At 39.0% G+C, this 17,623-nt stretch overlaps 1 pseudogene across 1 annotated transcript; it reads right to left on the reverse strand.

Annotated features, from left to right (window-relative positions):
- Positions 1–1,293: 1,293 nt before the first annotated feature.
- Positions 1,294–10,512, reverse strand: LOC306851278 (NXPE family member 3-like; annotated as a pseudogene). The gene is made up of 8 exons: positions 10,424–10,512; positions 9,818–9,960; positions 3,152–3,501; positions 2,627–3,044; positions 2,463–2,536; positions 2,061–2,283; positions 1,592–1,929; positions 1,294–1,494 (listed from the first exon to the last, which is right to left on the reverse strand). The product of its transcript is annotated as an NXPE family member 3-like (transcript).
- Positions 10,513–17,623: the final 7,111 nt, after the last annotated feature.

The following is a 17,623-nucleotide window of genomic DNA, read 5'->3' on the forward strand; positions in this document are numbered from 1 at the left end:
TAGATGGTCTAAAGCAAAAGTTGTAAACATTCTGAAAATCTTTTAGAGCTTATGATTTGTGAAACGTATCACACATGAATAAAATAAATCAGAATATATCAAATTATTTAATTTCCAGGTGTTATGTTTGTGATTAATTTTTTCATGTAAGCTATAGCTTCTGACCATTAAATCAAAACATACTCATTATTTTATGACAACAATTGCTGCTTTATTTAATCAGAAACACAGTCTAAATGTTATTTGTGTAGGCTATTTTACTTTTAATTTAATTAGAAGCAGGCCAACAGCGCCCCCTACAGATTAAAACGTCTTATTGAACGGGCGTTAGGACCCGGGGCTGTAAATGCAGAGATCCAAAAGAGTCAATCTAATCATCATTCAGGCAAAACTTTGCTTCAAGAATGAGCCACACTGCTGACATGGTCTAATCTCTAGCATACCCTGAGCACATGTGAGTTAATGTATTCCTCTTATCGGCAAGACATATCAGCATAATTTTTCATATCGGGCCGATGCCGACATTTACATGTAAAGCCTTTATCGACCGATTCCGATATCACTTCGATAATATCGTGCATCCCTAGCACTTAGTGTAAATAGACACTCCGTTTTTTAAATACCTTACTTATCCAATTTCTGGTCCACTTTACTTAAAGATATTTGAGTATGCACTGTATGTGTTTTTGAAAACCTAAAGTATACCTATAGTAGACAAGCATCAGGACTGACAAATCCATGTGGGTGCAGGAAAACTACTGCAATTAATCTTAGTGTGTATGTAACCCGTTTATATTAAACATTTACATTTAGTCATTTAGCAGCCATAAAAATTCTAATGTAAATAAATGGGATTGAAATATGAACAAACCTCTCTGTAAAAAATGGGAACGAGAAAAAAAAAGAATTAAAAACAGCCTTTATAGAAACGTACTGTAATTGTTACTTTTCTTCCCACTAGTTGTGTTATGGAAGCAAAATAGCCCAAAATCTCCAAATTGACCAGTGCATGTAAGAAGCATAATATTTAATTTGGCTTAAAAAAGAGGTTTTTCTTTAGGTGGTGCTGCCTAAGGAAATGCTCTGAAATTTAAATATTGTTTACAAGTGATATTACAGTTGTGTGGGAGGACAAAATGGTCAACTCTATTCACACTGGGGTTGATGACAGTGAAGACTCCATCACCCACTTTTAAAACATGTACACATTTGTTTTAAACACTGTCACACAGGAAGGGTAGGGTAGTTTTTAACATATGATCTGAATTTTCATCTTTAGTAAAAAAAAAATATTTAAATTAATTCAGGGCAAATAAAAGAGAGTAAAATGTCAATCTCATTTTTGATGATTACAAGGCCTGGATGAATGTTCTCTTTGTTGTAGTGACAGGCTGTCATTTGCCACACATCCAGAATATAAACACCAACATCCTGAAAAGCCCATCGCAGAATTTTGTCCAACTGTAGAGAATACCAGTCACTGCCAAAAATATCCTATTATAAAGACAGAGAAACCCAACATCAACTCTAAATTTGCCATCACAGTGTGGCCTCTTTGTATTTGAACACATGGTACTGTATATAAGCTTACCTTACAGCCAGTGTTTACAGTCTTGATTATAACGGTAGTGTCAGGCGCCCGCTGTAACAATGCTAGAACAGCTTTGCGGATTCTCAACACTCTATGGGTGAAGAAATCCAGGGGGTACTTGGTGAAATGGGGCTCCAGATTGAACATAACGACCGTGTGAGGTCCTCCAGCCAGGTCATCAATCTCATTACTGATGTAGTGCAGATTAGCAACTGCTGTTTTCAGACTGCGCAGAGGAACACCATGAGCCCTCCAGTGTAAGTCAATGTTGTTATTCACATCCACTGCTAGGAGCGGCCCTGACTGATATTCGACGTGCAGGTTCATCTGCTTCAAGGCTGAAAAAAAGTAACACCAACAAATATGATTCCATTTATTCCACATATAACAATTTTATATGCATATATATATATATATATATATATATATATATATATATAAACAAACAATAAGCAGCCATTCTTCTCACTTGGTACTGCTTTCACAAAGAACTCAAACCACTGTCTCATAGTAGAGTCTCCCATCATGTAGATGTGTTTGTCTTTCAGGCACTCTGTTGTCGTTTGGGTTATAAAATGTAACAGATGTAACAGAGAAATGTCGTCCACAGACAAAAGACGTCCACACATCATTCAGGTAAAAGCCTGCTGGAACTGGAGCGTGTAAACCTAGACGACATTTCTCTGTTACATCTGCAGGACGAGTAAAGGAAACAGTAAGTTGTGTTACAACGTTTTCCCAAAATTGATCTAAACTGGTTATTTTAACTTGCAGTGTTAGAATACTAATTCCTGCTTTTTTAAACACATTTCCCAGCATCTGGTGCATGCCTGTACTGTACTATTCTGGGTTAAACTATTGACCAACATACCAATAGTTTCATTTTGATAAGGAAAAATGTTGATGATGATCTTATCTCCATTGATATCTTTATTAGTTTGTGTCCTGCCAAAGAGAACATGTTTGTCTGTCATACTGCCTCCCATCAGTGCATTAAATAAAGTATAAAGTTAATCGAGAATCTTTTAATCTCACATAAGCATCTTCTCTTTATCAGTCAGACGGTTTGTATAACCGCACATAGAGTGGTACACAAGGGCACTGCATGGCAGTGATTTGGGTCTCTGGCAGTGCCATGTTTCTCCGGAACGGGGATCGTTGTATTCACAGCCATTTAGTCTCCGGTTCCCATACTCTCTAGTCCATTATTGTCCCACTTCACATTACAGGTCACCATTTCACTCAACCTGGTCTTATTTGGTCCTGGTCCCTGATAATATCCATTAAAGTACACTCTGTCAGAGTCAGTATGTCTGTGATGCTTCAGGACCTCCACAGCTTCACTAGAGTGAATTAGACGCACAGCCACCTGAGCCTCACCGACCCACGGCAGGAGGAAACGCACAGAGTAGGAGCCGTTGAGCAGGTCCACCACCTCCCCAAACACACTGGCCTGTGACAGAGGAACATTCTCAGTACAACGCTCTCTTGGACCCAGATACACAGTTGATATACAGCAGGTTAGTAGTTCTAGTAAAATCAATGTTTACAGTCACTGACCTTAGTTTTAGACCAGAACAGCTTGGCTTGAAAAAAGTCACCTCCATAACTCTTAGATTTATTATAAGAATCCTTGGCATGCACTGTAATAAAAAGCTCCTCTCCAATTTGGTAGCTCTCTTTCCAGTTCTCTATGATGAATGTGGTGTGAGCTGGACTAGTACTGGACACATTTGTGATTGAGCTGTCAGGCTCTGCCCAGTAAACTGCCTGCTGTAACCTGGAGTAGGCATCTAAACTGACTCCAAATTCAGAGTAAAAAGAGCTTATCTGAGACTGAGACTTATTAGTTACTGAGACCTCTGAATTGATTGCTGTAGGAGAGCCGGAGTTTGAAGATTTATGGCGTTCTGCACAGTGCGGAGACAAAAAGCTGGGTGAAGGGCGTTTCTTTCTTTCATTTCCGATATAAGACCATATAACCTACGAATACACAATAGTCAGTTATTTTTTTTTTATTACTAATTTTACTATTATTAAACAGCCAGTCATTATTTGATTCTAGATAAAATTTACATAGGGCATTTTGTAAGGAATCTGTTTTTTTTAGACAAAGACTTCAGACACTTATCTAATCATGCAAAGACCTACATGCATTTTTCAATATAAAAGCTCATTAATCAAAATGTCATCTAGCTATGACTGTGTGGGTGGACCTGAACCTCACAGACAGCTTGAACCCCAGGCAACCGTTCACACAACTTTATAGTGAAATCAAAAGACAGTAAAAGCTGCACAATTATATTTTTTGATAAAATGGTGAATTGGCCCCTTGCATTCATATTTCTAAAGAACTGAAACAGTAGCACAAATTAAATGTGATATAAACGATAAGAGAAATAACACTTATCAGCATACTAAATAATAATAATAACACTAATGAAACGTATTAAATGCATGTAATAATCAGTGGCGGCTGGTGGCAAATTTTATAGGTGGGGCACCACATCCAAACATTTTAGCATACATCCCGATATGATTTATCCCAGTATAACAAAAGGAAAAGTATTAAGACATGAAACATTTTAAATAAAGAAAATTGTTTTACCAAATTCAAGATTGAGGAAGATTGAACTATATGAACTATATATCCTGAACTATATTTTCTGTAAGCTTTTTCAAGAAAAATGAAAACTTTTTTAAAAATTTTAATAATAATTCACAATTTATGTATACAGTGCAACAGCAAAATCTGTGAGAAAAATAAATATGTGTTATATAATGTTAATAACTACAAGTCAAGCTGCAGTGCCAAGCAGGACCACACGGAGACGCCAACAGACCGCTATACCAGTTGCTTTAAAGTTATATAAATATAAACGGATCTTTTTTCAGAATTATTAAACAGAGTAAAACACAAATTAAAAATAAATAAATAAAAACATTATGAATTTCTTGTGAGTTTATTGAGTGATCTGAAGGCAGCTCAGCATGACTGACCAGTGAACAGTTCCTCTGTCAGAGTGAATGTTGATGCCAATACACCACTGTACATAGCAAACTTCTATAAAAACACGCTTCTTCAGCGAGTGTCCATTATAAAACTATTGCCAGATGCGATTATACCGAAATGTGCTGATAAAGCTATCAGAGAGCACATACACATTTTGTTTATTTGCACACTGATAATAATGGACTCGCGCGCGTCTAATAATGTAAGCTACGATTCATGTATGTCACTGACTGTAATCGTCTTTATCTCCATTACAATCGTCATCCACCAAAACTTCACTGGATACTGGTTTGCTTTATTCAGCCCATACAGACTAGTCCTGACTTCATATTTCTTCTTATTAGCGGTATGTTTGTTCTGACCAATTGCTGCACAAGTTAAGGTCACGCATGATGACGAAAGCACGTTAGTGCTAGCCAGTCTAGTTTTAGTAGTGAGTACACTGTGGGTGCTTCTCAATATCCCTCATCGTCTCCTCTCTCCTCCGTCCTCCATCCTATGACCCGGAAACCGATCGAGCTCAGCCATCTTGAAGGACATCTCAATTCTCTAATTGCACCGCGAGGAGGCGAGGATCGAGGAGGAAGGAGGCTTCATGAGGAGCGATCAGCGGCTGTGTCCAAATTCAGGGTCTGCATCCTCCTTAGGATCCTTCCTACCCGGTTAAGGAGGAGGGATCCTCCGACGTCCGCAAAACCCGGAAGTCGGTGTTTGTGAATTTGGACAGCCTACCCTTCTTTCAGTTCCCTCCCTTACCCGTTGCTCATATCCTGTCGCCTAGCAACCGTGACAGCACCAAGCAAGAAGCGGGAAAATGGACAAACAGAGTTATTCTCCTCATTTTAATTCTTTTGGAAGAAATAAAGCAATTAAATAAATTAAATACGTTCTTTGCTCGTTGTCGGAGAGTTTTTTATATCAGACTACAAGACAGTCACATCCAGGTAAGCCATTATAGCCTATTTTTATTTGTTTTTAAGTATTCTACTAATTTCTCCTACAAATTCATTGAGCCGAAGCATAAACTTTAGCTTGTTTTGTCAGAGAAACTCCTCTCCCACTCCGCTACCGCTCGCTTCGTCCGCCATTACGCTCTGCCGAAAAGAATTATGGGATAGGTAGGACGGGAAAGGATCCACCACACCCATCCTTCCAATTCGGGGAAAAGGAGGACGTATTTGTGGGCCGCATTTGAAGGATACTACGAATTTGGACAGCCTTCGTCGCGGCGCTGTGACGTAACATCCTTCAAATGAGTACTCCGAAGGATGCAGACCCTGAATTTGGACACAGCCAGCGAGGATACACAGGTGTATCCTATGCGGAAGTCTTTTATCGACTTAACGTGACGCACGTATAAATTCTCCTCCCCCAGCTGTCAATCTAGAACTAGTCAAGTCAAGTCAAGTCACCTTTATTTATATAGCGCTTTTTACAATGCAAATTGTGTCAAAGCACTGCACAATATCAAAAAAGGAAAATAATGTGTCAATAAGTTTAAATAGTGTCTTGCAATCAGGTCGACGATATCGCTGGAAATGAAGCGTCCCCAACTAAGCAAGCCAGAGGCGACAGCGGCAAGGAACCAAAACTCCATCGGTGACAGAATGGAGAAAAAACCTTGGGAGAAACCAGGCTCAGTCGGGGGGCCAATTCTCCTCTGGCCAAACAAACCAGCAGTTCAGTTCCAAACTGCAGCAAGTCAGATTGAATGGGCTCAGCTGGTTCCAGTGGTCTTTTCCGATGGCTGTCTAAGTGGCGGGGTCCTCAATGGGGATCTGTCTCTGGCGTTCATCCAGGTGTCTGGCCTCTGCCTACGATCAGGGACACATACGTCATCTCCCGGCGCTGATCCTCCATCTCAGGTGTTCGGTCATCTCAGATCATGTAATGTTTGGATCCAGACTGAAGTTCTGTAATTCCTAGCTACGGAACTCCTAGAAACGGAGAGACAAGCAGAGACATGATTAGCGTAGCTGCTGTTCCATCTAAGCAAAAATAAATTGTTCAACCCAAGCTAAGGAATAATAATAATGTACATCTGATCAGATATAACTGCAGTACAAGATTATAACTAGTGGACCAATGGTGACGCTGAAGCCCGCCCTGATTTACATGAAACTCTAACTGCAACATTTGGAAACGCAAGGGCAGAACATGGAAATAAGAGCGAAGGGGAAAAGACCATAAGCACACAAAAAATAAAAATATGAGCGGGAAACCTGATTTTGTTTTCGATTTGGAAAACTTTGAATTCATGTTTCAGTTTTGTGCAATATATTTTTTAATGTGTTTACATTTTTTATTCACGCTTATTATTTTTCGATACGTGACCGCGTTGTTTGCTATTCTGAAAAACTTTGCATTTGTTTTTCGATTTTGTGCGGTATTATTTTACACCTGTTTTAAAATTTTTGATTTACGCTTATTATTTTTTTATCCGTGACCGCAATACTTTAGGCGGGAATCTGATCCCATACCTGCCTCAGCCTCCGCGAGCGGGCGTGCGTGAGCGCGTTTGAGTGTGTGAGGAGAGAGGAGAGGGAGATGAGACTATGAGGAGTGGAGAACAGAACGGAGAGCATTCGGCACACAGCTTTAAAATTGCCTTCAACACAGCCACACTGAATGCCAAGCTACTATGCAAAAGGCGATGTTGGATACGAAAAGGGAGAGAATGCCCTTAGCGGTCGTTTCAGCAATAATAATAATAATATAGTACACGCCCTTTATAAAAGTAACTGATTTCGTACAAAAGCAGGGAAACGGAACGGGAGAGAGAGCAGCGGCGAACTATGCACCGAGGATGATTTCTGCCAGAAAAACTCCGGAGAAGAGTCGTTACCATCTGCATTATCTGGTGTGGCATAACAAACACCGGCCGCTGGAGAAAGAGCTCTCAGCGCGCGAGCAGGTAAGATTTCCGCGTCTCGCGGTGGATGATGCTGTGGAGCAGCGGGCCGTGCGTTTGTCTGAGGAAACTCATTTGGGTACTTCATTCGGCTTGTAATCTGTGCTGAATGGGCGAAAAGTGATTCTTCATCGTCTGCTGGTTCACTAATAACACATCTATGCAGTTAATTAAGTGCTTATTTACTTGCTAATATGTTTACTACAAACAGAAATGCGTGTCAAAAAACCCTCACACCCTGGCTGTGTCTTAAAACCTAGTGAGTTGCCTACCTAGTCCGCATTTTTGGGCGTATAACGTTCGAACGCGTAAAAATACTGTCTTTTTAGGTAGCTCACTAGGTTTCGACACACAGTCTCTATTCTCCAAACCTGCTCATGTTCCGCGTCTGGCGGAAACATGATCACAAATGCATTTTTATTTCGAACTGAGATGTAAAACACAGAGAGGCTGCAGAATAAAGTGGCATTGCATACAAAGGCTGTGGGTGAATGATGCTTACAGATCAGCCGTTCACCACTCACAGTTCCTGAGGATAGATGGTGTGTCAGGAGAGGAGGGTGTGTTTGTCTTTCAGATCAGCTTTCTTCAAAAGAATTATTAATGCAGTACATTATTCCATGAATCATTGTGGAATTAGTCTGTAATTAATTAGAATGTGAGATTACTGTGCAGCACCATATATAGGCCAAATACATTGAATGGTTGATTTGAATGCGTGGGAAGTAAATTAATAAATAAATTGCAAATACACCAAGCAAACAGACAGATTACAACATGGCTGGTTTAGTTGTTTTATTCAGCTCCTCAAAGCATAAGTTCAACTGATTTGATCATATTGCAATCATAGTATAAGGAACACATTGTACAGTATCATATAATTTAAAAAATCTGTTCTGTTCTATTATCTGTTTAATAGAATATAATTATAATATAATAGAATTTATATTCTGTTCATAAACCAGTTTCAACATCCTATTTTATCATATTTTATGTGAGAAATGTACAAACATGAATAAAACTCCACTTTATTCATTTTATTGCAATGTCTATGAGATATTAAGTAATATTAAGACACAGATGGCAGCATTAGATGCTCTCTCTCCCATGGCGCTGTGAGCAGCATCAGCATGTATGACAAAATCACTGATTACACACTGAAGTTCAGCTCATATATAGGTTGATTTTGTCAGGGAAGAAGACTGGTTCTTTATGATCAACCCTCAAAGAATTATTGTTTATTGAAGTTGGCATGACATGGAAAATCACTCTATTTATTTCCTAAATGCATGTTACTGATCTTATTGAGAACGATTCATCCATGCATACATTTTTTTTTTTTTTTAAACTAGTTTTTAATTAAGATGCCATAATTCAGTCATCCTAGTGATACAACAGACTTTTCTCTGATGATGTATGCCAAACTTCTTCAATCATTAAGTTCGCGAAAAACCACCAATTTCTTTCAAGCTCCCATTCAGATCTACCTCCATCAACAAACAATGGATAGAACCAAGTCCCACTCTACATATTTAGTTTTTTTCAATAATCCATTTTACTCTGATGTACGTCACAATACAGAAGAAAAGATCTGTTGCTACTTCCATTACATCACAATTTTAATGCAACATTAATTTACAGGTTCGTAGTCCAAATTATTGTGACATCGTCAGAAATTATAGACAAAATAAACCAGCAGACACATAATAAAAAAAGCAGTGGAAAAATAAACAAAGAAAAAAGAAAAAAATAGACGTATTAAAACATTGCTTTTTAATGTAATCCCGGTTTAATTTAAAATATTTTATATTATACGATAGTTTCATTAAATAATACTAATTTTTTTGTTGACACACGTCAGGTTACTTATATTATAAAGTTAAAGAGCTACATCATAATGGAAGAAAGCCAGATGAAACTGAATGCGTTTTTCTGTAACAAACTGAGGTTTATGTAAGAAGAATAATTGAGTCGAATCAAATGCCCATTTCAGGTAACTTCAAGGCCTGTGTGCTCTAGTTCACTATTCTGATTTAACTCTCTGCTTTATGAGTAAATAATTTCAACTCATTTGAGCGAAGTCTTCCATCTCAGTTACAGCAGCCATTCTTGATTCCATCTCTGCAAACCCCAAACAAACTAACTCATTCCAAAACCAGCCATCTTGTTCCTGTGCCGGGTTTTATTTCTGAGGCTGATGGTAATAATTCAGACCCCTAACCCTCTCGATGATCACTGCGATATAAAGCACTTCCAGTTTAGTTGATTTACAGGCCGCTGACAGGATAATCTAGCTACGTACGTTTGGCACGGTAGGGTGTCGCTCGATGAGTCAAACCGGGTCCCTCCGGGGATGGCACTAGGCATGAAGGGAGGTCAATGCTGTCTCGATCATTCCTCTCCAGTGAATGAGGCACGTAGCCACCCTGACAAGGGGAAAAGTTGCTGCACCAGCACACAAGATTATGGGATAGCTGTTAGGTGTCAGTGAAAGAACAAAGGGGGGAAACTTAAGCTATTAGGACAGAGGAGAGCAAGGGACGGGAATAGCAAAGAGATCGGGTGCTGGTGGAGGAGGAAGAGGAGGGCTAAGGAAGTTATCGAAGGGAAAAGAAGCTCAATTTGCAGTTTGCCTTGACAGTGCCATAAAACAGTCACGGGAGAGGAAGTGGACTGATGACAGCTTGGAGGAGAGAGGCAGGAAATTGAAAAAGAGCGAATGGGTGATTGAATGAGCAAACCAGAGGGAAGAGCCATTGCCGGCTGATGCATCTACAGAACCGAGTCCAAAAATAAGAGAAATTGTCGAGCGGCATGTGGATTTGTGTTTCTTTGAGTGAAGTCAGCAGTGCCTCAGCAAATACGCAATAACACGGCAATTTCTTTACTCGCGGCCCTCCATCAGCACATTTGCTGTTGTCCACACATCTGTTCAGTTTTCCCATTTGATATACTGCCTCTCTTCTTCAACACTCGCCCCTCCTGCTCTCCACCCATAACCCAACACTAATTGCGACAGAGCGTTGTCACAGGGGACGAGCGTTGGGCGGCTGGGAGGGGGTTGCTGAGATTTAGTTAACTTATGGGAAGCTTTTAACAGACTGACAAGGACAGTGGCAGACAGAGCTCGTAAAAGGCCAGCGAATTTGGTTGTTGAATTGAAAATATGGAAATGATAGGTGCAATTGTTTGTAATTTGATTAGAGTTTATGATCTGAATTTACCGTAAAATTAATAAGTAGCAACAACAGTCGCACACACATATAAATCTATCAATTGTACAAGACCTGAGTAGGTGAGCTGTGCTGCATTTGCCTACTGGAGAATACTACAAGGCTCTATTTCATAAGCACTACTCATCGCTATGATTTACATAGACGTATGTTTTTCCAGTAAACATTCCCCTATTCTAATTTGGATATGCAAATGTAACCTCAAGCCATAATGCGTGAGAACCGTAGGAAGTATAACATCTACGTCAGTATTCTCCTTTTAAAGGGATGGTTCACAAAAAAAATAATTTTCGATAATTTAAAGGAAGCTGAAATAAAATATAATTATTAGATGGAAAACCTCAATAAAAAAAATGAAAATGAGAAACTGAAATCAAATAAATTCAAGTTGACGCAGTACAGGTACATCTCAAAAAATTAGAATATCGTGAAAAAGTTAATTTTTTTCTTGTAACTTATTATTCTTATTCTTAATATATAAGATTCATTACATGTAAAGTAAAACATTTCAAAAAAAATTTTGTTTTAATTTTGATGATTAGAGCTTACAGCTCATGAAAGTCAAAAATCAGTATCTCAAAATATTAGAATATTTACATTTGCGTTTCAATTAATGACCATCCCTCCAGTATAAATTTGGGGTATCTTTTGTTCAGTGGTCCAAAGTCCTCTTTTCAGATGAAAGTAAATTTTGCATTTCATTTGGAAATCAAGGTCCCAGAGTCTGGAGAAAGAGTGGAGAGGCACAGAATCCATGTTGCTTGAAGTCCAGTGTGAAGTTTCCACAGTCAGTGATGATTTGGGCTGCCATGTCATCTGCTGGTGTTGGTCCACTGTTTTCTGAAGTCCACAGTCAACGCAGCCATCTACCAGGAAATTTTAGAACACTTCATGCTTCCTTCTGCTGACAAGCTTTATGGAGATGCTGATTTCATTTTCCAGCAGGACTTGGCACCTGCCCACACTGCCAAAGGTACCAAAAGCTGGTTCAATGACCATGGTGTTACTGAGCTTGATTGGCCAGCAAACTCGCCTAACCTGAACCCCATAGAGAATCTGAGATGTACCTGTAAATGTACTAAAAATAAAAATGAAATAGAAATATAGCCTATCAACACAAGAACTATAATAAAAATCACAAAGGTAAATAATTAAATTACATTATTTTTAACTAAAAATATAATAAAAACTGAAATTTAATTCAAAGTATTTATAAATGCTTGAAACAAAAAAAATTATTTAAAATAACACTTGTATCTCCAAACTAGAATGGCATTCTTTCTGAATAACACAAAAGATAACATTTTGAAACAGTTTGTGTTTTTGGATCCCAATGACTTTCATTGAATGGACAAAAGCAGTCGAAATATTCTTCAATATATAATATAAATATAAAAAATATGAAATATAGTCAAATATTATCTAAAACAAAATATGACATAAAATATTGTATTTAAAAATATATAATATTTTAATATTATTTTTGAGTGAACTATCACTTTTAACTTCGAAAGGGTTCCAGTATGACCTCTCTCACTTCGTCTTCCTCTTATCCCAACCCAGCAGCTCTGTGGCATTTACCGGAGTAAAGCAAAGGACATGTCATCACCGGCACAGTCAGATTGCTTGGATTTCCAGAATGGACTCTAAACTGGCCATATCCGAAACATTTTTGAATGTGAAATGGAGCTGAATGTCTTTTATACAGTCTTGTTGTCCCATTGTGACGTTCCTGTATATTTTTACATTGACGTTTAGTTAAAAAGTGATGGCTGTAGTATTGTGTTTTGGTGAAGCTCTGTTGGTTTCTGCCTCCCACACTGTGAGGCGGTTGCCTCAGCCCTTATCCCTGAGCCCTGGATGTCGATCTTGAGAATATGAACCGCACCGTGGGTGTGTGTCAACCTTCTGTGACACAATAGTGCATAAAAAGTCGAACAAGGGCCCATATTTCTCCCTCTCTCCCTTCCTCGCAATATGTCTGTCTGCCTAGACTTATTTAAAGAATCTGTAAGTTCTTGTTCACCTCTCTCCCAGGTTGCATCCTTGTCAATGCAATTCATTCTTCTGCCATATCACAGCCTTTAAGTGCTTCTGTGCGTTGATGTTCTCTCTTCAAATAAAAGCCGATTTAAGTGTAAATCTATGCATGTATGCACATTTTTATGCATAAGGCCACACAAGAGAGCCTGTGCAAAGTCTTCAGCTGAATCTATCACATGCTGTGATATGCACCCCACACACACACATATGATTTTCTTCTGCCTGCCTCCCACATGCACAGTTTGGACTTCCAATGAAAGATTGATGTTGGTTTAAGTAGCTGCCAGAGAACATTAGCCAAGGCAGAATGAGTGCAAGAGCAGATGCACCAGCCAGAGATGACTATCAATAATGCATATAATTCCTCTATCTCACAACTGAGATAGAGGAAGAAGAGATGGGATGGACAGCTATGTGGGAGAGCATCCATGTAAAAATATGAGGTTGGACCCTAGATGATTGTCACTTTCAGTGTAGTGGGGATTAGTAATTAACATGAATTTGAGTTAGTGCACTTGTGTCTGATGCAGTGCATGCATGTCAGCAGGAAAGTGTGCTTGCTTGTTACAGGGCTGTCAGAAAGATGCAGTGTAGGTGGGTTAGACGAGTTCTGGTCAGAGCAGGAGAACTGTAACGTGTAGGTGTTTCAGGTAGGATTTCTATTATTTTTATTATTCTGTATGCCGACCCTCACCGCTTAAGAAGCCTTACAAAGATTTACCATGGTAACTGTAGTTTCCACCAAATGCCACAGTTATGTCAAAAAACAAATGTTCTTTTTCAGTTATACATATGAAGACAAGACAGACAAACAGATAGATAGATAGATAGATAGATAGATAGATAGATAGATAGATAGATAGATAGACAGATAGATAGATAGATAGATAGATAGATAGATAGATAGATAGATAGATAGATAGATAGATAGATAGATAGATAGATAGATAGATAGATAGATAGATATAGATATGCAAACACTATTGTTCAAATGTCTTTAACTTAAATGAAAAAAAATATACAGTGGTGTGAAAAAGTGTTGGCCCCCTTCCTGATTTTTTATTTTTTTGCATGTTTGTCACACTTTAATGTTTCAGATCAAACAAATTTAAATATTAATCAAAGATAACACAAGTAAACACAACATGCAGTTTTTGAATGAAGGTTTTTTTTTATGAAGGGAAAACAAAATCCAAACCCACATGGCCCTGTGTGAAAGAGTGTTTGCCCCCCCCCCCCCCCGTTAAAACATAACTGTGATTTATCATACCTGAGTTCAGTTTCTCTAGCCACACCCAGGCCTGATTACTGCCACTACCTGACAAAGTAAAGTAGACCAAAAGATCCTCAAAAGCTACACATCATGTTGAGATCCAAAGAAATTCAGGAACAAATGAGAAAGTAAGTAATTGAGATCTATCAGTCTGGATAAGGTTATAAAGCCATTTCTAAAGCTTTGGGACTCCAGCGAACCACAGTGAGAGCCATTATCCACAAATGGCGAAAACATGGAACAGTGGTGAACCTTCCCAGGAGTGGCCGGTCGACCAAAATTAATCCAAGAGCGCAGCGACGACTCATCCAAGAGGTCACAAAAGACCCCACAACAACATCTAAAGAACTGCAGGCCTCACTTGCCTCAGTTAAGGTCAGTGTTCATGACTCCACCATAAGAAAGAGACTGGGCAAAAATGGCCTGCATGGCAGAGTTCCAAGACGAAAACCACTGCTGAGCAAAAGAGCATAAAGGGTCGTCTCAGTTTTGCCAGAAAACATCTTGATGATCCCCAAGACTTTTGGGAAAATACTCTGTGGACGGACGAGACAAAAGTTGAACTTTTTGGAAGGTGTGTGTCCCATTACATCTGGCGTAAAAGTAACAGCATTTCAGAAAAAGAACATCATACCAACAGTAAAATATGGTGGTGGTAGTGTGATGGTCTGGGGCTGTTTTGCTGCTTCAGGACCTGGAAGACTTGCTGTGATAAATGGAACCACAGGGCTCCAAACTGCGACTAAAATGGTCGCATTTGCGACCAAAAATATTAATTTGCGAGTGAAGTTTTTGCTGAGGTCGCCACTGGCGACTATATATAATTTGCATGAAAGGACTTTTTTCCAGATTGTTTTGCGCTCACATCTTTTGTTATGTTCACGTATTAAACTTACATAAGACGATGCGCATCAAAGTTTTACTGGAAAAGAGTTTCAAACAGTCCTCGTCTCTGCCGCACACAGTCTGCTGAACGCAGTGAGAGAGACCTGAAAGGTGATAATATAAACACCAGTACCCCGCGTCCACACGGTCCGTGTATGCGTCCGGATCGCGCGAGCGGAGAGTATCGCACTTAATGCTCAGGCGCGATCTCTTTAGCACCTCAGTTAAAGCAGCAAGTGAACCCATTATATATTTCGATTTACTACTATAGTATGCAACAGGGACGTGCACAGGGGGGTTGCTCAGGTTGCCCTGGCAACTGCCCATATGCCCTTTTCGACTCACGTTGCCCTTCCGAGGAAAAAAAACAACAACATCGTACAATGGATGCAGATTTTCACGTAGGCCTAGATTAATAATAATAATAATTAAAAAAAAAATCGAAAAGCCTCATTCACTTCTATTCGGGCACCGAAAGTGAAAGTCAGTAGGGGAAGGGCAAACTCTGTTTATGTGACTGCTGCAGCGCTGCACGTGACCGGCACCTGAGCTGAGCCTGCATGAGCGGGCGCGAGATTGTCGCGGTTGTCGGGTGAGGCGTCTCATATGGAGCGATTTTTGTGCCGATATTTATCAAACAAATCCAGTGTTTTGCAAATAAACACAATCTGCTTTGCAAAGAAAAACTCAACTTTCAAACAAACGCAAAGTGATTTTCAAATACAAAACTCTATTTGAGAGAAAATGCAGAGGTGTGGACAAATATATGTATTGTGTGTTACAACTGTGAGACTCATTTGCCTTTTTATGAGGAAACTTGGCTTGATTTTCTCACAAATGCGACAGGCTGATTTTCTCACACGTGTGCCGGCAGATTTTCTCACATGTGCAATTGAGCAAATTTCTTTTCCAAAACAGCAGATGGCGCTGTCGGTCAATTTACGCTAGTCTCCCGAGACCTGAAACAACTCTTTACCTTTTCAGACCAATATGAGTTTCTGTCTTACTAGATCTATAATTAACCATTTAGATTTAGATTTTCACAAAGTGACCCTACTACAGTGTCAGTGAAATTCACAACAAGTGCTGTAAAGTTGTTAACATGATTGATTAGCTCAAAAATCAGAGGAGGCACATAGGGCAGGTAGGCCTAAGTGATGATCACCAAATATGAGATGAGAGGACCATGCTAGAAAGTATAGGGTTAAAGAGCTGCATGCTAAATAATTGTAATCTAAAAAAACAATGGCTATTTTAGAGGTCATTTCAAAGATCTTGCCTGAGCAGAACATAATGACTTGATAGGATATTGATAGGGATATTGATGTAGGGATTTTCATGACTCAAGTCATGTTTTTCTGTGTTATTATTAGTAGTAGTTAAGGTGATTGAGTGCTGTATTTCAGTGTTTTACTTCTTTGTGTATATATATTTTAATAAAGACCCTGTTATTCTCAGTCCTTCATATAGCCCGCGAGTTGTTTTTTTTGGTGGGGGGGGGGGGGGGCTTTTTTCAGGTCAGAGCAACCGCCCCTCAAAATTCCTGTGCACGTCCCTGGTATGCAATGAACATGATCAAAAGGTAGGCAATAAGAAAGCCTATAGTACAACTTACTGAAATGTTTTATGTAAAAGCTCATTCAGTGTTTCAAACTGAGGAAATGTATAAAGCTTGTAAACATTGCATTGTAATACATTTACCTCAGAATAACCACTCAGTGTCCATAAACTCATCAGTCAGCTAGAAAAATAACTATAAAGGGGAGCGTTTTGCTATATTTATGCGCATTTGCATATTAATATTTTTACTTATTGCGTTGTACATGATTCAACTCCTCCTATAAAATTGCATTTTACTAATGAAGAAAAACAGACTGAATGTGTGAAAGACGTGACAACATTTATAGGATGCACTGCACTCAGTTGCCAAGTCATGCTTATGGTCCATGATATTGGTACAGATTCTGTGTAACGAACAATTCTTTGTGACTGTATATTTCAAGTTGTAAAAGACATTTAATTCACACTTTAAGTGAACCTTAGTTCCCCGGTCGACCTGATCATCTACAAGATGGATTAAAATGCTGATAAAGCCTAGAAAAGATAAGACATAAACACATGACAAAATGATTGAAATGTTAAAATAGAGGGGAAAAATAAAATGATAATAATAAAATAAACCACTTTTATTCTGTGGCACCTAAAAAAATAATTTGGCGCCTAAGTTTTTCTTTTATAGGAGCCAATGGCTCCTTACTTGATTTTTTTGTCTGGAGCCCTGAACCATGAATTCAGCTGTCTACCAAAAAATCCTGAAGGACAATGTCCAGCCATCTGTTCGTGACCTCAAGCTGAAGCGAACTTGGGTTCAGCAGCAGGACAATGATCCAAAACACACCAGCAAATCCACCTCTGAATGGCTGAAGAAAAACAAAATGAAGACTTTGGAGTGGCCTAGTCAAAGTCCTGACCTGAATCCTATTGAGATGCTGTGGCATGACCTTAAAAAGTTCATGCTTGAAAACCCTCCAATGTAGCTGAATTACAACAATTCTGCCAAGATGAGTGGGCCAAAATTCCTCCACAGCGCTGTAACAGACTCATTGCAAGTTATCACAAACGCTTGATTGCAGTTGTTGCTGCTAAGGGTGGCCCAACCAGTTATTAGGTTTAG

Source organism: Barbus barbus (genome assembly GCF_936440315.1).
Source record: "Barbus barbus genome assembly, chromosome: 31".
Taxonomy (NCBI): Eukaryota; Metazoa; Chordata; class Actinopteri; order Cypriniformes; family Cyprinidae; genus Barbus; species Barbus barbus.